The following is a 13356-nucleotide window of genomic DNA, read 5'->3' as shown; positions in this document are numbered from 1 at the left end:
CCCCATCCTGGTCAGGGACCCCCACCTCCTCCTGTCTCCCCATCCTGTTCAGGGCGCCCCACCTCCTGTCTCCCCATCCTGTTCAGGGCACCCCACCTCCTCCTGTCTCCGCCCCCTGGCCCCTTGTCAAGGACAGCTGGTGGGGGTTGGCTGGATCAGACCCCCCCGCCCCACGCTGACCCGCAGATGTTCCAGAGCCCCTGCAGGGACCCAGTTTTGACTTGACTTGATCCGCTTGGGCTGTTCCCGCACGGCCTCCTGTGTCTGCCCCTTTGGCCGAGAGCACAGTCTTTCCTGCAGTCTGAGCCTTTGGGGACGCATTTTTCTGAGATCACCGTTTCCTCTGCAGCCCTGCTTCAGATGGGGCCCTGCAAGAAGTCCCTGTTCCGGCAGAGAGACGAAATGTCCTAAGGGCCGGGCCGGGCCCACTGCTGCCCCGAGAGCCCCCAGGCCATGAAACCAGCGGCCGCGCAGTGGAAGATGCACGCCTGCCCCCAAAGCCGGGATGAGGCCTCCTCTCAGGGGCCCTCTCCCTGGTTCCGTGAACCCCGGGCCTGCGGGGCTTGCTTCCGGGGGGCTGGTTGGTGCTTTGCCACAGCGCGGCCCACAACAAGACGGAAGGCCTCCCCTCGTCAGGAATGGGTGACTCGCTTCACTTTCTGGGGTATTTCTGACCAGCTGTAGAAAATGGGATTTTTGCAAATGGAGTCATCCTGTTTGATTTTCCAAATCATGTCCTAAAGCATCTTCTGTCAATCAGTATGTTGTACATTCAATTTGGAAAGCGTGTCCCAGATCCAGAGGAAAGTGGGATCACTTCTAGCCAGTTTTCTCACCCGTAAAACGGACATCATTTAAGCCCTAGAGAACTTGCAGTTTTTTGGCGACTTTTGGATCTTACGGGCACAAAAGCGCTTCCTAAAACTGGGTTTTTCTATGGGTAAGTGGCTTGGGAGTCGCTGACGTCACCACTGAGTAGAACCTTCTGTTACACATTTGACCCTGCAGGTGTCCTGAGGGAGGCAGACGGTGTGCACGCTGTCGCCGAAGAAGCCTGACTGTCGGAGGACACGAGCCAAAGACCCTGTGTTTGGACTGTTTCTAGGCAACTGCCCTTCCACACCCCGTGTGCGGGTTCTGATTCAGGGCACGGAGCACTTCTTGCTCTCCAGACCCCTGTCTTTCACGCCCCCCAGCAGCCCCGTGCACACACACGCACGCCCTGTGCACACTCTGGGGCTTGCACGCCCCCTCCGTGCTGCCTGTGCTCGCCTGCCTGCAGGGGGCCGTCGGGCAGAGTTTGTTCGGGTGGAAGAAGACGAGACAGCGGCCAGAGCTGCCCCTCTGCTGGGCTCTGGCAGCACTGTGTTCCCACTGCCTTTCTCCAGAGCCTCGGAGAGAATTAACCCTTGGAAAGCAGGTTGGTGACTCTTCGGTGTCCGACAGCTTATGTTGGCTTGAAGGCACGTTTCTGCAGCCTCTTCACGGCCTGAGAATACCACGTTGGTCCTTCCAGGTGGATCCAGGTGCGTCCCCACCCTCCGGACCCGCAGCAGGTGACTCGTCCCCTTGTTCCTCCTCCGAGGGTGCCGAGCCCTGGGTCCCCAGCGAGAAGGTGCGGAGCCAGGGCAGGAAGCAGGGGGCCGTCATCTTTGGCACCTGTCACGTGAGGGCTGTGAGCTCTGCCAACCTCGCACGGTGACCGGACGTCCACGCGTGTGTCTCGGAGCTGTCCCGCTGCCCCAGCACGGCGTCTGCGCGCTCCGTGCCCATCTGAGTGGGACTCTGTTGGGGTGATGTCTCGCCGCGCCCCTGTGGGCAGAGCATATGGACACAGCTCCGGGGTTTTATTAACGCCAACCGCTGTGTGAGGAAGACGGTCTAGATCCCGCTGTGCTCGGGGAGCTTAGGTGTCTGGCCAAAGGGGACGTGGCAAGGAGCAGCGGAAGCTGGTGGCCGGTGACCCACAGCCGGACTGGAGTCGGCCCACGTCCAGGACCAGAACTGCCCGGCACTGGGATGGCCGGGGGGTGGGAGGGGAGCTTCAGGGAAGGAGGGGGAGGTGCAGACCCTTGGCTGGGGCTCCGCGCGGCCGGGATTGTGTAACCCGGGCTGCCTGGAGCCCGGCCAGGCTGCGGAGCAGACACGTAGAAGGCCTGGAGGCAAAACCACACAGAAACTGCCCACAGAGATCAGAGGTTTTCCGTGAGTTAGGAACTGTCCCCTCGGTGGTGGCTGTGAACTGCCGGGGATAACTCATCACCCCGAAGAGTGGCTTGCTGGCTGGAGATTTCTGCCAGGTCGCCACAGACCGGCCTGTGCGGAGCGTGGCCGCCGAGCCCCGGAGAACTAGCTGCCTCCTGGGAGGACAAGCAAACATACGGCCGGCGCAGTGCTCCAGAATGCCGCGTGATGGTTGAAGCAAAGCCCAGGGAGGTGGTGGTGAGTGTGGGGGAGGAGCGTGAGATGCTGGCGGAGGAGGAGGGGATGTGCCCTGGGTCCCCACGGGTCCTGCTCCAGTACAGCGGCTGGACGCAGAGCTGGGGGCACCCCGGGAAGGGAGGATACAGGGATCTGAGAAGCGACCAGTAAAGCGGCCCCCCCCAAGGCTGACAGGTGAATTCTCTGAGGTTCTGTGCAGGGGTGTGGTGCGTGGCTTGCACGCACACATGCAGAGAGAAAGCACCGTGCGCCTTGTTCCAGGTCGGTGAGTAATGGAGGAGTTATTTATTTTTTTCTGCTTATCAAAAAATCATTGCTTGCTTTTTTTGTTGTTGTTCCTGTGGGGTGCTCAATGTGTGGGATTCCTGTCCCATGGTCTCTGGTTCAGTGGTTCTCCACCAGGGGCGATTAGCCCGCCGCCCAGGGACATTTGGCAACGTCTGGAGACATGTTCATTGTCGTTAGCTTTGGGGGGCAATCACAGGAGTGGACGGGGCAGCAGTCTGGCAGGGATCAGGGATGCTGCTGGGCGCCCCCGGTGCGTGGGACAGCCCCTCGTCAGCCGTGCCGTGGCTGAAACACCAGGTCTCCATGTTCCTCCACTCCCCTGGAGATCAGTTGCTTGATTTCTTTTTTGGGTGTGAACATATGGGATTCCTGCTCTGTTCTCAGAGGTCCCGGTCTCCTTGCTGCGTCTGTCTGGCTTCAGCGCTGTTGTTCTAATTTGAACATAAATTGTGTGGGGTGGGGCCTGGGTGGCTCAGTCAGTTAGGCAGGGGACTCTTGACCTCGGCTCAGCTCATGATCTCAGGATTGTGAGATCGAGCGCGTACGGGGCTCCATGCCAGGTGTGGAGCCTGCTTGGGGTTCTCTCTCTCTCTCGCTCTCCCTCTGCCCCCCACCCCAGCTCATGCTCGTGCTCACGCACTCTCTCTCGCTCTAAAAAAATAAAAAGTTAAAAAACATTAAAAAATACCTTGTTTAGGTCCCAACGCGGAACTCTCGATACAGAGTAACAGGCGTGAACAGAGCAATTAGCCCGTTTAAGCAAGACATCATATAGTGGTGAATTTATAGGGAAGAGTGGATGTGGATTTGTACTCAGCCGAGAGAGAGAGAGAGAGAGAAACTCCTGCTGGCCACACCCCGTTTTAGGCACATTCCACATGGGCACGTCCAGATTTACACAAGTGGTAGGTTTGGGCTTGGTCTCCCCCAGAGTCAGAGGTTCGAGACTGACTCCACTACGGAATTCCTCAAGGGACAGGACTTCCTTAGGCCAGGATCCACAGCTGGGTTTTGTGGATCCCTAGGGGCCGTGGTCGACCATCAGGGCATGAATTTCCAGGAAGAATATGCAACTGGCGTGCCGGGTGGTGTGTGTGTCTGCATTTCCTGCCCCAGGAAGAAGCTCACGCATTCCTTCTGTCCAAACTGGTGACCAGAAAATTATTGGAAGCCACCCTCCTGGTTTGTGTCTGCACTCTGAAACTTTTCACTTCTAAGAAATAACAGATGAGGGGTTAAAACCAGAGGCTTTGAAATTCAAGATTTTATTTATTTATTTTTATTTGTCAGAGAAAGAGAGAGAGCGAGCACAAGCAGGGGGAGCGGCAGAGGGAGAAGCAGGCTTCCGGCTGAGCAGGGAGCCTCGTGTGGGGCTGGGTCCCAGGATCCCCGGATCATGACAGGCACACGCTTCACCGACTGAGCCCCCCAGGCGTCCCAGAGGCTTTGAAAGTCAAATGGGAGCTTTACCACTTAGGTTTGCTAAACGTCCAACTTTGGGCGAATTACGTCTTTGAGCCTCATTTCTGTCATCTGTGAAATGGACTTAGTTCCTGCCTCACAAGAGCAAGAGGATTTAATCGAAGTGATGGGTGACGGTCTCCCTCGGTGCCGGGCATGCGGTCCATGTGCACTAGGCTGCCGCTGTTGCTGAAGGATGCTCTTTCCCTCTGGACCTCCGTGTCCGTCGTGCGGTCCTGCCGTCCGTGGTTATTCTGGCGATCCCACGATTTTCCCACTTCTGGTCGGATAGGTTCATTCTCCCAACAAGACGTGCTTGCCTGCAGTGGGCGCGGGCTGGGAGCTGCCCACGCGGCTGGGACGGAGGCCGCTGTCCGCGCTGTGCGGGGCGGCTACGTAGCTCTCGCCCATCCCAGCGTGCTGGTGGCGGGCTCAGTCACGGCCCCCACAGATGGCCACGTCCTCGTCCTCGGCTCCCGTGAATGTGTTTCCATAACGCGGCCAAAGGGACTTAGCAGAGAGTAAATCAAGGATCTTGGCATGCGGGGAGGAGCCTGGATCATCGGGGCCCAGGCACCGTCGCAAGGGTTCTTGCAGGGGAGAGACAGGCGGGTCAGAGAAGCAGACAGGCCTGGGAGGGGCCGCAGGGGGCCGGCGCTGGCCGTGAAGGCGGAGGAAGGGGCTTTGGCATGCGGGGATCACGGGCGAACAGGTTCTCCCCTCCAGTCTCCAGAAGGAACCGGGCCTGCCAACGTCTTGACTTCAGCCCAGCGAGGCCCGGGTCGGGTTTCCCACCTGCAGAACCGTAAGAAATGAATTAGTGTTGTCTGGTGCCACCCATTTTCTGGCGAGTCGTCATAGCAGCCACGGGGACCCCATTCAGTCCTGTAGGCTAGACACACAGGTGTTTATCGCGTGGGACTGGGCCCGACAGAGGCGCGATCCGACGGGCCTCCGCACGGGTCTCTGAGAAGGCTTCAGTGTTCTGTTTTCACTGTGGGGGCCATAAAAGCCTTCCAGGGTGAAGGGGGGGCAGCACAGGAGAGCAGAGAGTCCAAAGGGTCTTTTTACCACGGGGAGGAGGGGACGAGGAGGCGGCTTCTTCAGGCACACAGCCCGCTGTTGGCGCCGGGCGAGCGCCAGCCCCACGCACCTGCCGTCTGCACGTGTCCCAGCAGCTTCTCCAGCGGCTGCTCTCTGTCCGAAAACCACTCCAGCGCCACCTGACCCAGGAGGGCTTCCCGATGGCCCGGCCTCCGCTTTCTCCCAGCGGGGCCGCGGTCCGGGGTGGACAGCTCTGGGTCTGGGACCTGCTCCCTGGCTTCCTGTTCTGTCCTGTCTGCTTCGCCTGCTCAGAGCAGGCGGCAGGAGGGCCGAGGGTGACCTGGCCTCAGCAGGGGGCTCCTGCAGCCTGGGGGTGTCCAGTGTCCAAGGACTCAGCACAGGTAAGGGCAGACCCCAAACGCAGGCCCCTTGACCCCCGGCCAGAGGCCTTGTGGACATGACACGTTGCTGTTCCGCAGGGCAGCTGTGGTGAGGTTCGGGAGGCATACCCAGCTCTCGCCTCCCCTGGCCTGCTCCACGGCCCGAGCCCCACCTGCTGCGTCTTTGCAGGGGACCCTGTATGCTTGCACAGTCCTGCACGGTGAGGGCGCTAAATCCCGGGGAGCCCGCACCATCCCCTCGGGACGCACCCTCCTACGACGCTCCCCGTCCCCTCGGAGGCCCGAGGCCCAGGGCCCAAACTTGTGGCCGGGCAGGGAAGAGCAGGGGGCCCCGCGGAGAGGCCTTGCTTGCCGGGGGAGAGGAGACAGATGGAAACAAGGGCACGGTCGAGCCCCGGGATGTCCAACAGAGTCTCTGTGGGACTCATTCCCTAAACAGACTCCCCCGAGGTAATCACATGCAGCTGGTTTTGTTTCTTTGTTTTGTTTTGTTTTTTCAGTTTTAAGAGCAAAACAAGACACTTTCAAGGGGAAATAAAAGGGACAAAGAACAAAACAATCAGGCAGCGCTGATTCTGGAGCTCGGTGGCATGTCTTCCTCTCTCCTTCTCTGAGGGGCCTACTATGCACTGAGGTCTGGACCCCCAAATTCCGGGGGCCCGGCGGAAGCCCTAACCCCAGCCGAGCGGCACCTGGAGAGGGGTCTTTGGGGGGCAAGCAGGGGCGAATGAGGTCATGAGGGTGGGGCCCGGACTGGGGTGAGTGTTCTTATCAGAGGAGGAGACCCCAGAGCTCGGTCTCGGCCACGTGAGGACACAGCCAAGGACCCCCATCCCCAGCGCCGACCTGCCGCACCCCGATGACCCTGGACTTCCCAGCCCCCAGACATGGGAGAAGTGAAGGAAGGAAGCATGGTGGTATTGTTATGGCAGCCAGGCTGACTAAGGCAGGGCGGGAGAGAAATGCGCAGCTACGGTCCGTTCACCCCGCAGACAAGCTGGGAGCGGGTCCCTGTGCCCGAAACCCAGCAGGCAGGGGGGGACAGACCCCCATTCAGCGGCTTTGGGAGCTTGCAGCCACCCAGCAGCAGAGAATGGGCAAAGACGTCGAGGAAAGGAGGTAGAACAGGCCTCCGACTTGAGGCGCAGGTGGGAGCGCTGAGGGGGCCTGGGGTGCGTCCGGGGGAAGGGCTGTTGACGGCACAGGTGTGGGGGGCCCCGGTAATGCAGCCTGTTGTGTGATGACATTCCAGCACCAGACCTTTGTCTGAGGGCTTCAGGAGGCTCCGAGCGCGGTCTTGCCGGAAGGGTCCAGAGGGACGTACGTTCTGATGATTACGGGTGGTTTCCCAGGGCATCCCCTCCCACGGAGGCTCCAGAGCGGGACCCTACCGGGTGCCCAGGGTGGGGAGACCCAGCAGGAAGCAGAGGCCCCTCAGGAGGAAGCAGGTGGAGCTGGAAAGGGTGGTGGCCAGTCCCAGCTCAGCCCGCCCCTCCCCTGCCCTCTGGCCGCCTGGATCTCTGGCTGCAGAACAAAACAGCTCGGAGAGGGGGATGGGGCAGCCTGGAGGAGGGGGGCACCCTCCCCATGCGGTCCCCCCACCCCTGCCGCCTGCTTCCCGGGAGGCTGAGAGCAGAAGCCGGGGCGGAGGGAAGCAGCAGCGTCCCGCACCTTTGTCAGCGTAAAATCAGGAGCATCCCCATGTCCCGGGAGGCTGGGGTTTCAAACAGGCCGTCCAGGTTTGGTTTCCTGGCACCCACTGGCACCCACTGGAATCCCAGCGGGTAGCAGGAAAGAGCCGTCTGGTGGCAGGCTGTTGGATTCTGCATGGATTTACTGCTCAGACGTTCCTCCCCTGGCCCCAGACTAATTTTTCACAAGTGCATTGCCTGAGTCCACAACAGGACATCGTCTGGCAAGACGGTGGACAGGACAGTTCCACCTGTGGCCACCCTGGGTGCTGTGGTCTTGGGCTTCGCAAGGACGAGCCGACGGCCCGCTCATCCGCAGATGGGGCCTGTGGGTGGCGGGAGGGACAGCCTGGGCCACGGCCGCCTCCCAGACCCCCCGCCGGACACGGAGTGCGGAGGGTGCGAATGCCCGTTTAGCTTCATAGGAAGGAAGTGGCGTCGTATTTTGTATGTCGTTTCTAAATCCTCCTTTCTCTACCAGTTCATTTCTACTGGATTTTGGAAAGGCCAGTCCACAATCAATTACAAATAAGAACAGTAACAACAAAAAACCCTGATTTCTCATGGCAGACAGTTTGAAAGGCACTATTTTTCAAAGAGAAGACACAAAACCTTTGTCTTAGTTTCCCAGGGCTGCCGGGAAGAAGCACCACATTGGCGGGGGCGGGGGGTCGCTGAGAAAACAGAGATTGATGCTCCTGCGGTCCCGAGGCCAGGCTGACATCCCTGTGTCACGGGGCTACGCTGAGGGCTGGCAGAGGACCTGTGCCCCTGGCGTTTCCAGCATCCCTGGCATCCATCTTTCCGATCTGTGTCTGTCTCCACTCGCTCTCTCTGTGCCCGTCCACACCTGTGACCGAACCTCCTCCTGGAAGGACACTCGTCATGCACTAGGGCCCACCCTAATGGCCTCCTGTTAAGTTGGCTTCCTTCAGAAAGACCCAGATCCAAATAGGGTCACATTCTGAGATACTGAGGGGTTAGGACTCCAGCATATCTCTATGGGGGGTGGGGGACACAATTTAGCCCATAAGAAACTTTAAGTTGGGGTTTATTGTTTAAAGTGTCCTTTTTTTTAAAAAAAAAAAAATTATTTGACAGAGAGCACGCGTGCACATATGCGCATAAGCAGGGGGAGTGGGAGAGGGAGAAGCAGGCTTCCCGTGGAGCAGGGAGCCCGATGCGGGGCTCGATCCCAGGACCCTGAGATCATGACCCAAGCCGAAAGCAGACGCTTAATGACTGAGCCACCAGGTGCCCCATATTTATTTATTTTTTAAAGGTTGTATTTATTTATTTGTCAGAGAGAGAGAGAGAGCACAAGCAGGGGGAGCGGCAGGCAGAGGGAGAGGGAGAAGCAGGCTCCCCACTGAGCAGGGACCCCAATGCGGGGCTCGATCCCAGGACCCTGGGACCATGATCTGAGCTGAAGGCAGACGCTTCACCAACTGAGCCACCCAGGCGCCCTGGATAAAGTGTCCTTATTTAGTTTATACTTTTGAGGATTTACTAATTAGACCTTTACTAGGTAAAAAGAACTTGAAGAAATAAGATGTTTTTTCCTGTCTGGAAGGTTCCCCCAGGCCCATGGTCTGAAGTAGGAGCGTTGAGCCGAGTGGTTCTGAGGGCAGGACTCGTCCCCACATTGCACGGCCAACACCCACCCACCACTGATCTCGGGCGGCTCACGCCGATGCAAGAGGGCAGCTTGAGCTCCAAAAGTGAATCTTTAACTCACAGTACAAAGTATTTCTGGGGTTGGGGTGGAAATCAATGTGGTAGGATGAAGCTATTAAGATGGGCTAGGAAACCAATTTTATTTTTAACACACTGATTCCTGTTAGGTGAAGTATGGTTTTTGTGCTCATCAACCTTGTTGATTTTTACTCCGAAGATTGGATTCCTTCATTCGAGAAGACAGTGCTTCATTGTGAATATGAGGAAGGGCTTTGGGGCTGGACAGGATTAGAATCCCTGCTCTACCTCACATAAAATGAAAGAGTTACAGGGGCGCCTGGGTGGCTCAGTCGTTAAGCGTCTGCCTTCGGCTCAGGTCATGATCCCAGGGTCCTGGGATTGAGCCCCGCATGGGGCTCCCTGCTCAGCGGGAAGCCTGCTTCTCCCTCTCCCACTCCCCCTGCTTGTGTTCCTTCTCTCACTGTGTCTTTGTCTGTCAAATAAATAAATAAAATCTTAAAAAAAAAAAAAAAAGAAAGAGTTACATTACACTCTGAGAGTTCACTTTCCTGCACCGTAAAATGGAAACAGTCCCACCTCTGGCAGGTGCGTGTGTATCTACACCAGGTATTTTGCAAAAGTATACATACACTTTCACTTGGAGAGACTACATAGATTTAGGTGAAATCTAACTGTAATTTACTTTAACTGTAATAACTTGCTCTAACATTATGAACACATACCTTGAAAATATTTAAAATTAACTATTAAATTTTTACATCTTTTCCAAAAGAAGGTCTACCGGTGTCAGCACTAATGCATTTACTGGCCTTTCAGTGGTTGCCATATTTACTCGTGTGACAAGGACTTATTGCCTCCTGGTGGCCTGCAGCCTAGTGAAGGACAGGCCAGGCCCCAGCGTCCCCGGCAGAGCGTGATGGACAGCACGAGGGAGACATTCGGTACAATAAGGCCCCATCCTCCCGCGGACTGGTCATAACTTGCTCTCTAAGGCTAAAAAGACGGGTCTCTATTGTCCTATTCAAATCAGGAGCCACGGTACCGTCCTCCACCAGGGACTGTCCGTAATGTAAAACGTTTACAGAGACATCACAAGTACACGGTGAATATGTGCGCACGATTCAAGGCCCATCGGGTTACGTAGGAGCGTGCTCTTCTGAGTGTAAGATTCTCAGGCACTGGCTAATTAGAGACTTGGGAAAATTCAAGGCATGAGGGAAAGAGCTTCACAGTCTTCAAGAAGTAGCTTTCCAAACACTCCACATGGACCCAGAGTCCATCAGAGCCAAAGGGGGCAGTCGAGGTGGGGAAAGGTGAATTTCAGGGAGCACGGTGGAGAAGTTGGCCTCACAATCCTACAACGTGGGCAGAATTTTTAAATGAAGCAGGGAATATTGTTTCCACACCAGCACACAGATATTCTAATTAATTTTTCATGCCAAGAGACTCAAAGTACTTTGTAGCATTTGGATCAATTCCTGACAGCTAGTGGAGTTTAATTGCCTTTTTTTTTTTTTTGGAAGGCGGGAGTGCATAAACTCTTAGGGGCTATTAAAAGCTTTGGGGAAATCATCTGCTTTCTGGTATGAGCACTGGTAGGAAAACGGTATCTAGCATCCTAACAGGGCTCAAAACTCGTGACTCATTGACAGCCAGGCACCTCTTCTGCGTCCAAGTACTGCACGTGTATGATGAACACAATCTGGGGGAGAACAGAACTGGCGAGGTAGAGTGTAGTTGCTGACAATCACCCAGACGGGCAGGGACAGACTCAGAAGTGAGGAGTAGAGTTGGCCTCCCCCTGGAGTTAAGACTCATTGCACTGAGTGCATTGCATGCATCACCTTGGGTTAGCCCCCGTGGGAGGGGACAATCATATCCCGATTTACAGAAGAGGAGAGCGGAGCACAGAGAGATCAAGTGTTTTGTTCAAAATTCTCAAGACTTCAGATGGTGAGATGGGTGTTTGAGATCCCACTTGCTGAATTCCAAAGCTGTGCTCTCTCCGTTCTCCATGCAGCTTCCAAATGGGGTTCAGAGTCCCCCAGGCCTGAAGCCCAGGCTGCTAGACCCCAGCATTGAGAAGGTTGCAGACTGTCTTACCCAGGACAGTTCTGAGTTTCATTTACATTTTCCACAGCTCTGCACAATGATATATTTGTACACTTCTTCAAAGTTGCCATGCATGAGTTGGCTCTTTCTGAGCAGTGGAAAATTTAAAATAGTAAAGTTATTAATATTATTCTTGAAGTACTCTTGAAATAGATGTTATTTCATGTTTAAGATAAGTCCTTCTTCTTCTTGATGTTATTATATCCCATGTTCGATTTCAGGAACGCTGGAGATCCCTGTAGTTTGAATGAACTAATTAAATGCATGGATTGTTCCTCTGCAATTTCCATTGACCATATTGGGGCCGTAGTACATTTTTTAAAATAAAACATGTAAAGTCTGAAAATGGATGGGGTTCCCCACACACCTTATCTGCCAGATGGTGTAGGGGATGGATGAATATTTTAAGTTAATTCATTTATTTTTTCTTTCATTCAATAAACATTTACTGAGAACTGAGTATAAGGCAAGCATTGTAAAGTGGAAAGAAAAGCTAAATATGACATATTGCGTGACCTCTGGAAGTTTGCAGAATGGTAGAGAAGATGGGCCAATACCTCACTGGCAACAGCACCTACGGTTGGGGAAAGCTTAGTGGCCCCTGGACACTAATCCACAAGAGTGGGTGGGGAAGCCAGATGGAGCTCTCACTCTGTGGGTCAGCCTAAAGTGCCTCTGGAAAAGTATGCAAGCAAGGCCTGCAGGCATTGCTGGGGAAATAAATTTAAGCTCTACTCCAGGCATCTTTAAGTCAATGGTGTAGGGTGAACTGGTGACACGGTCTCCACGTGAAGGTAAACAGACATCCACTAAAAAGATCCCAGTAGACTTTGGAATATTTTTGGAGTGAAAAGAACAAAATACAAATGGAACATGATGGGAATGATCTCAGCCCCCAGAAGATGTTTGTGCTAGAGTTAACTGATAATGTAAGAATATATATCCCAATAGGTTGCTTGGTTTCTGCTTCCTTTGATCCAAATCCTGACATAAAGTATTCTACTTGGCCACTGAATGAAAATGTTTTCTCAGGACGTTCTCAGAGTTTTAGGTCTGGTACTGAAACCCAAAAGCCTCCTAGCATAGTAAACTGGCAAAGACTGTCAGAAGCAAAATCTGAAATAGAGTCTGAGGCTCTCTGTGCCTATGGAAATCTAATCAACCTTATTTTGCACAAAACCTTTAAAAATAGCATTTACCATCGAGGTCCAGTCTTAATTAGAACTGACCCCGGCAGGAAGCAGCTGTCTGTAGGGATGAAAAGCTGCTGAAGTCCAAGGAATTGTCTTCCTCGTCCGCTGGCAGGTCTTTGGGGACCGTGCTGTTCCCCTTATCCGTGAGGTCCGCAGGGCCCCTCGTGGCTCCGCGCCAGGCCCGAGCTGCAGGGAGCTGGGGATGCTTGAGGCCACACTGCTAGACAGAACAAGTTTCCACGTTTCCTCCAGCGCGATGAACGTTCTTCTTTTTTATTCTGGAATCTATAAGGAGGCAGGCAATAGGTTTTCAACCACTAAATATGTCAACAGTGCATCGTCTCTAATTTCACAAAAGAGTACATATAAACTCTACGTTCTATTATCTCACGGTTTTGCAAAGGATGGGCGGGGGAGGGGAAGGTGGACACAAAAGAGCGTGGCCCTTGGCAGAGGCCGAGCGCGGGCGGGAACCTGGGCTTCGCCGCTTGGGGGGTAGCTGGGGGGATTCGAACTTTCAGGAGGTGCAGCCAGGCCCGGCTCGCAGTCGGCGCCCGTCCGCGCGGGGCCGTCGCGGGTGCAGGTCCCGCCGCTCTGCACGCCTCGAGCCCGCACGTCCGCAGAACTGCCGGGTTCCGCAAAGGGTTAAGCGAGCGGCGGGCGGGCTGGGCGCGCCAAGGAGGGCCCCGCGCGGAGCCGAGGCCCCGTCCCCGGAGCCGGCGCTGGCGGCGGCGCGGGCTCGCGCTCCAGCCCCGAGGCTGCGCGCCCGTGTGCACGCGCGCCCGGCGGACGCTGTGGCCGCTCCCGCCCCCGCGGCTCGAAGCCTCGGCGCGCTCCTCGGAGCGGCTGGGCCTCCACGCACGACGGTGAGTGCCGAGGCCGGCGGCTGGGGGAGCGCGCTGCCCCGGGGGGCGAGGGCGCAGGGGGGACCCGCCGGCCCGGGCCTGGCCGCGCGGGAAGCAGCCGAGGGACCCTGGGCGCTCGCGGGCGCGCGGGAAGGAGCGGAGGACTCTTGGGGGCTCGCGG

At 56.0% G+C, this 13356-nt stretch overlaps 1 protein-coding gene across 4 annotated transcripts in view; it reads left to right on the top strand.

The window, feature by feature from the left end:
- The first annotated feature begins 963 nt into the window (after positions 1 to 963).
- Positions 964 to 13356, top strand: part of KBTBD11 (kelch repeat and BTB domain containing 11) — a 39470-nt gene continuing 27077 nt past the window's right edge. Inside the window, exon 1 of one of the 4 annotated variants that reach the window (XM_032413732.1) lies at positions 964 to 2442. The gene's annotated coding sequence lies outside the window, so the exon portion shown is untranslated. Of the gene's footprint in view, positions 2443 to 2467; positions 2708 to 13099; positions 13197 to 13356 lie in introns of those variants that run through there. The other 3 variants (XM_032413733.1, XM_032413736.1, XM_032413731.1) reach the window with 3 other exon arrangements.

This window comes from Phoca vitulina, unplaced genomic scaffold, assembly GCF_004348235.1.
Source record: "Phoca vitulina isolate PV1807 unplaced genomic scaffold, GSC_HSeal_1.0 scaffold15, whole genome shotgun sequence".
In the NCBI taxonomy this organism is placed as follows: Eukaryota; Metazoa; Chordata; class Mammalia; order Carnivora; family Phocidae; genus Phoca; species Phoca vitulina.
The sequence above is the reverse complement of the archived record's forward strand: the minus strand, read 5'-3'. Positions and strand labels throughout refer to the sequence as shown.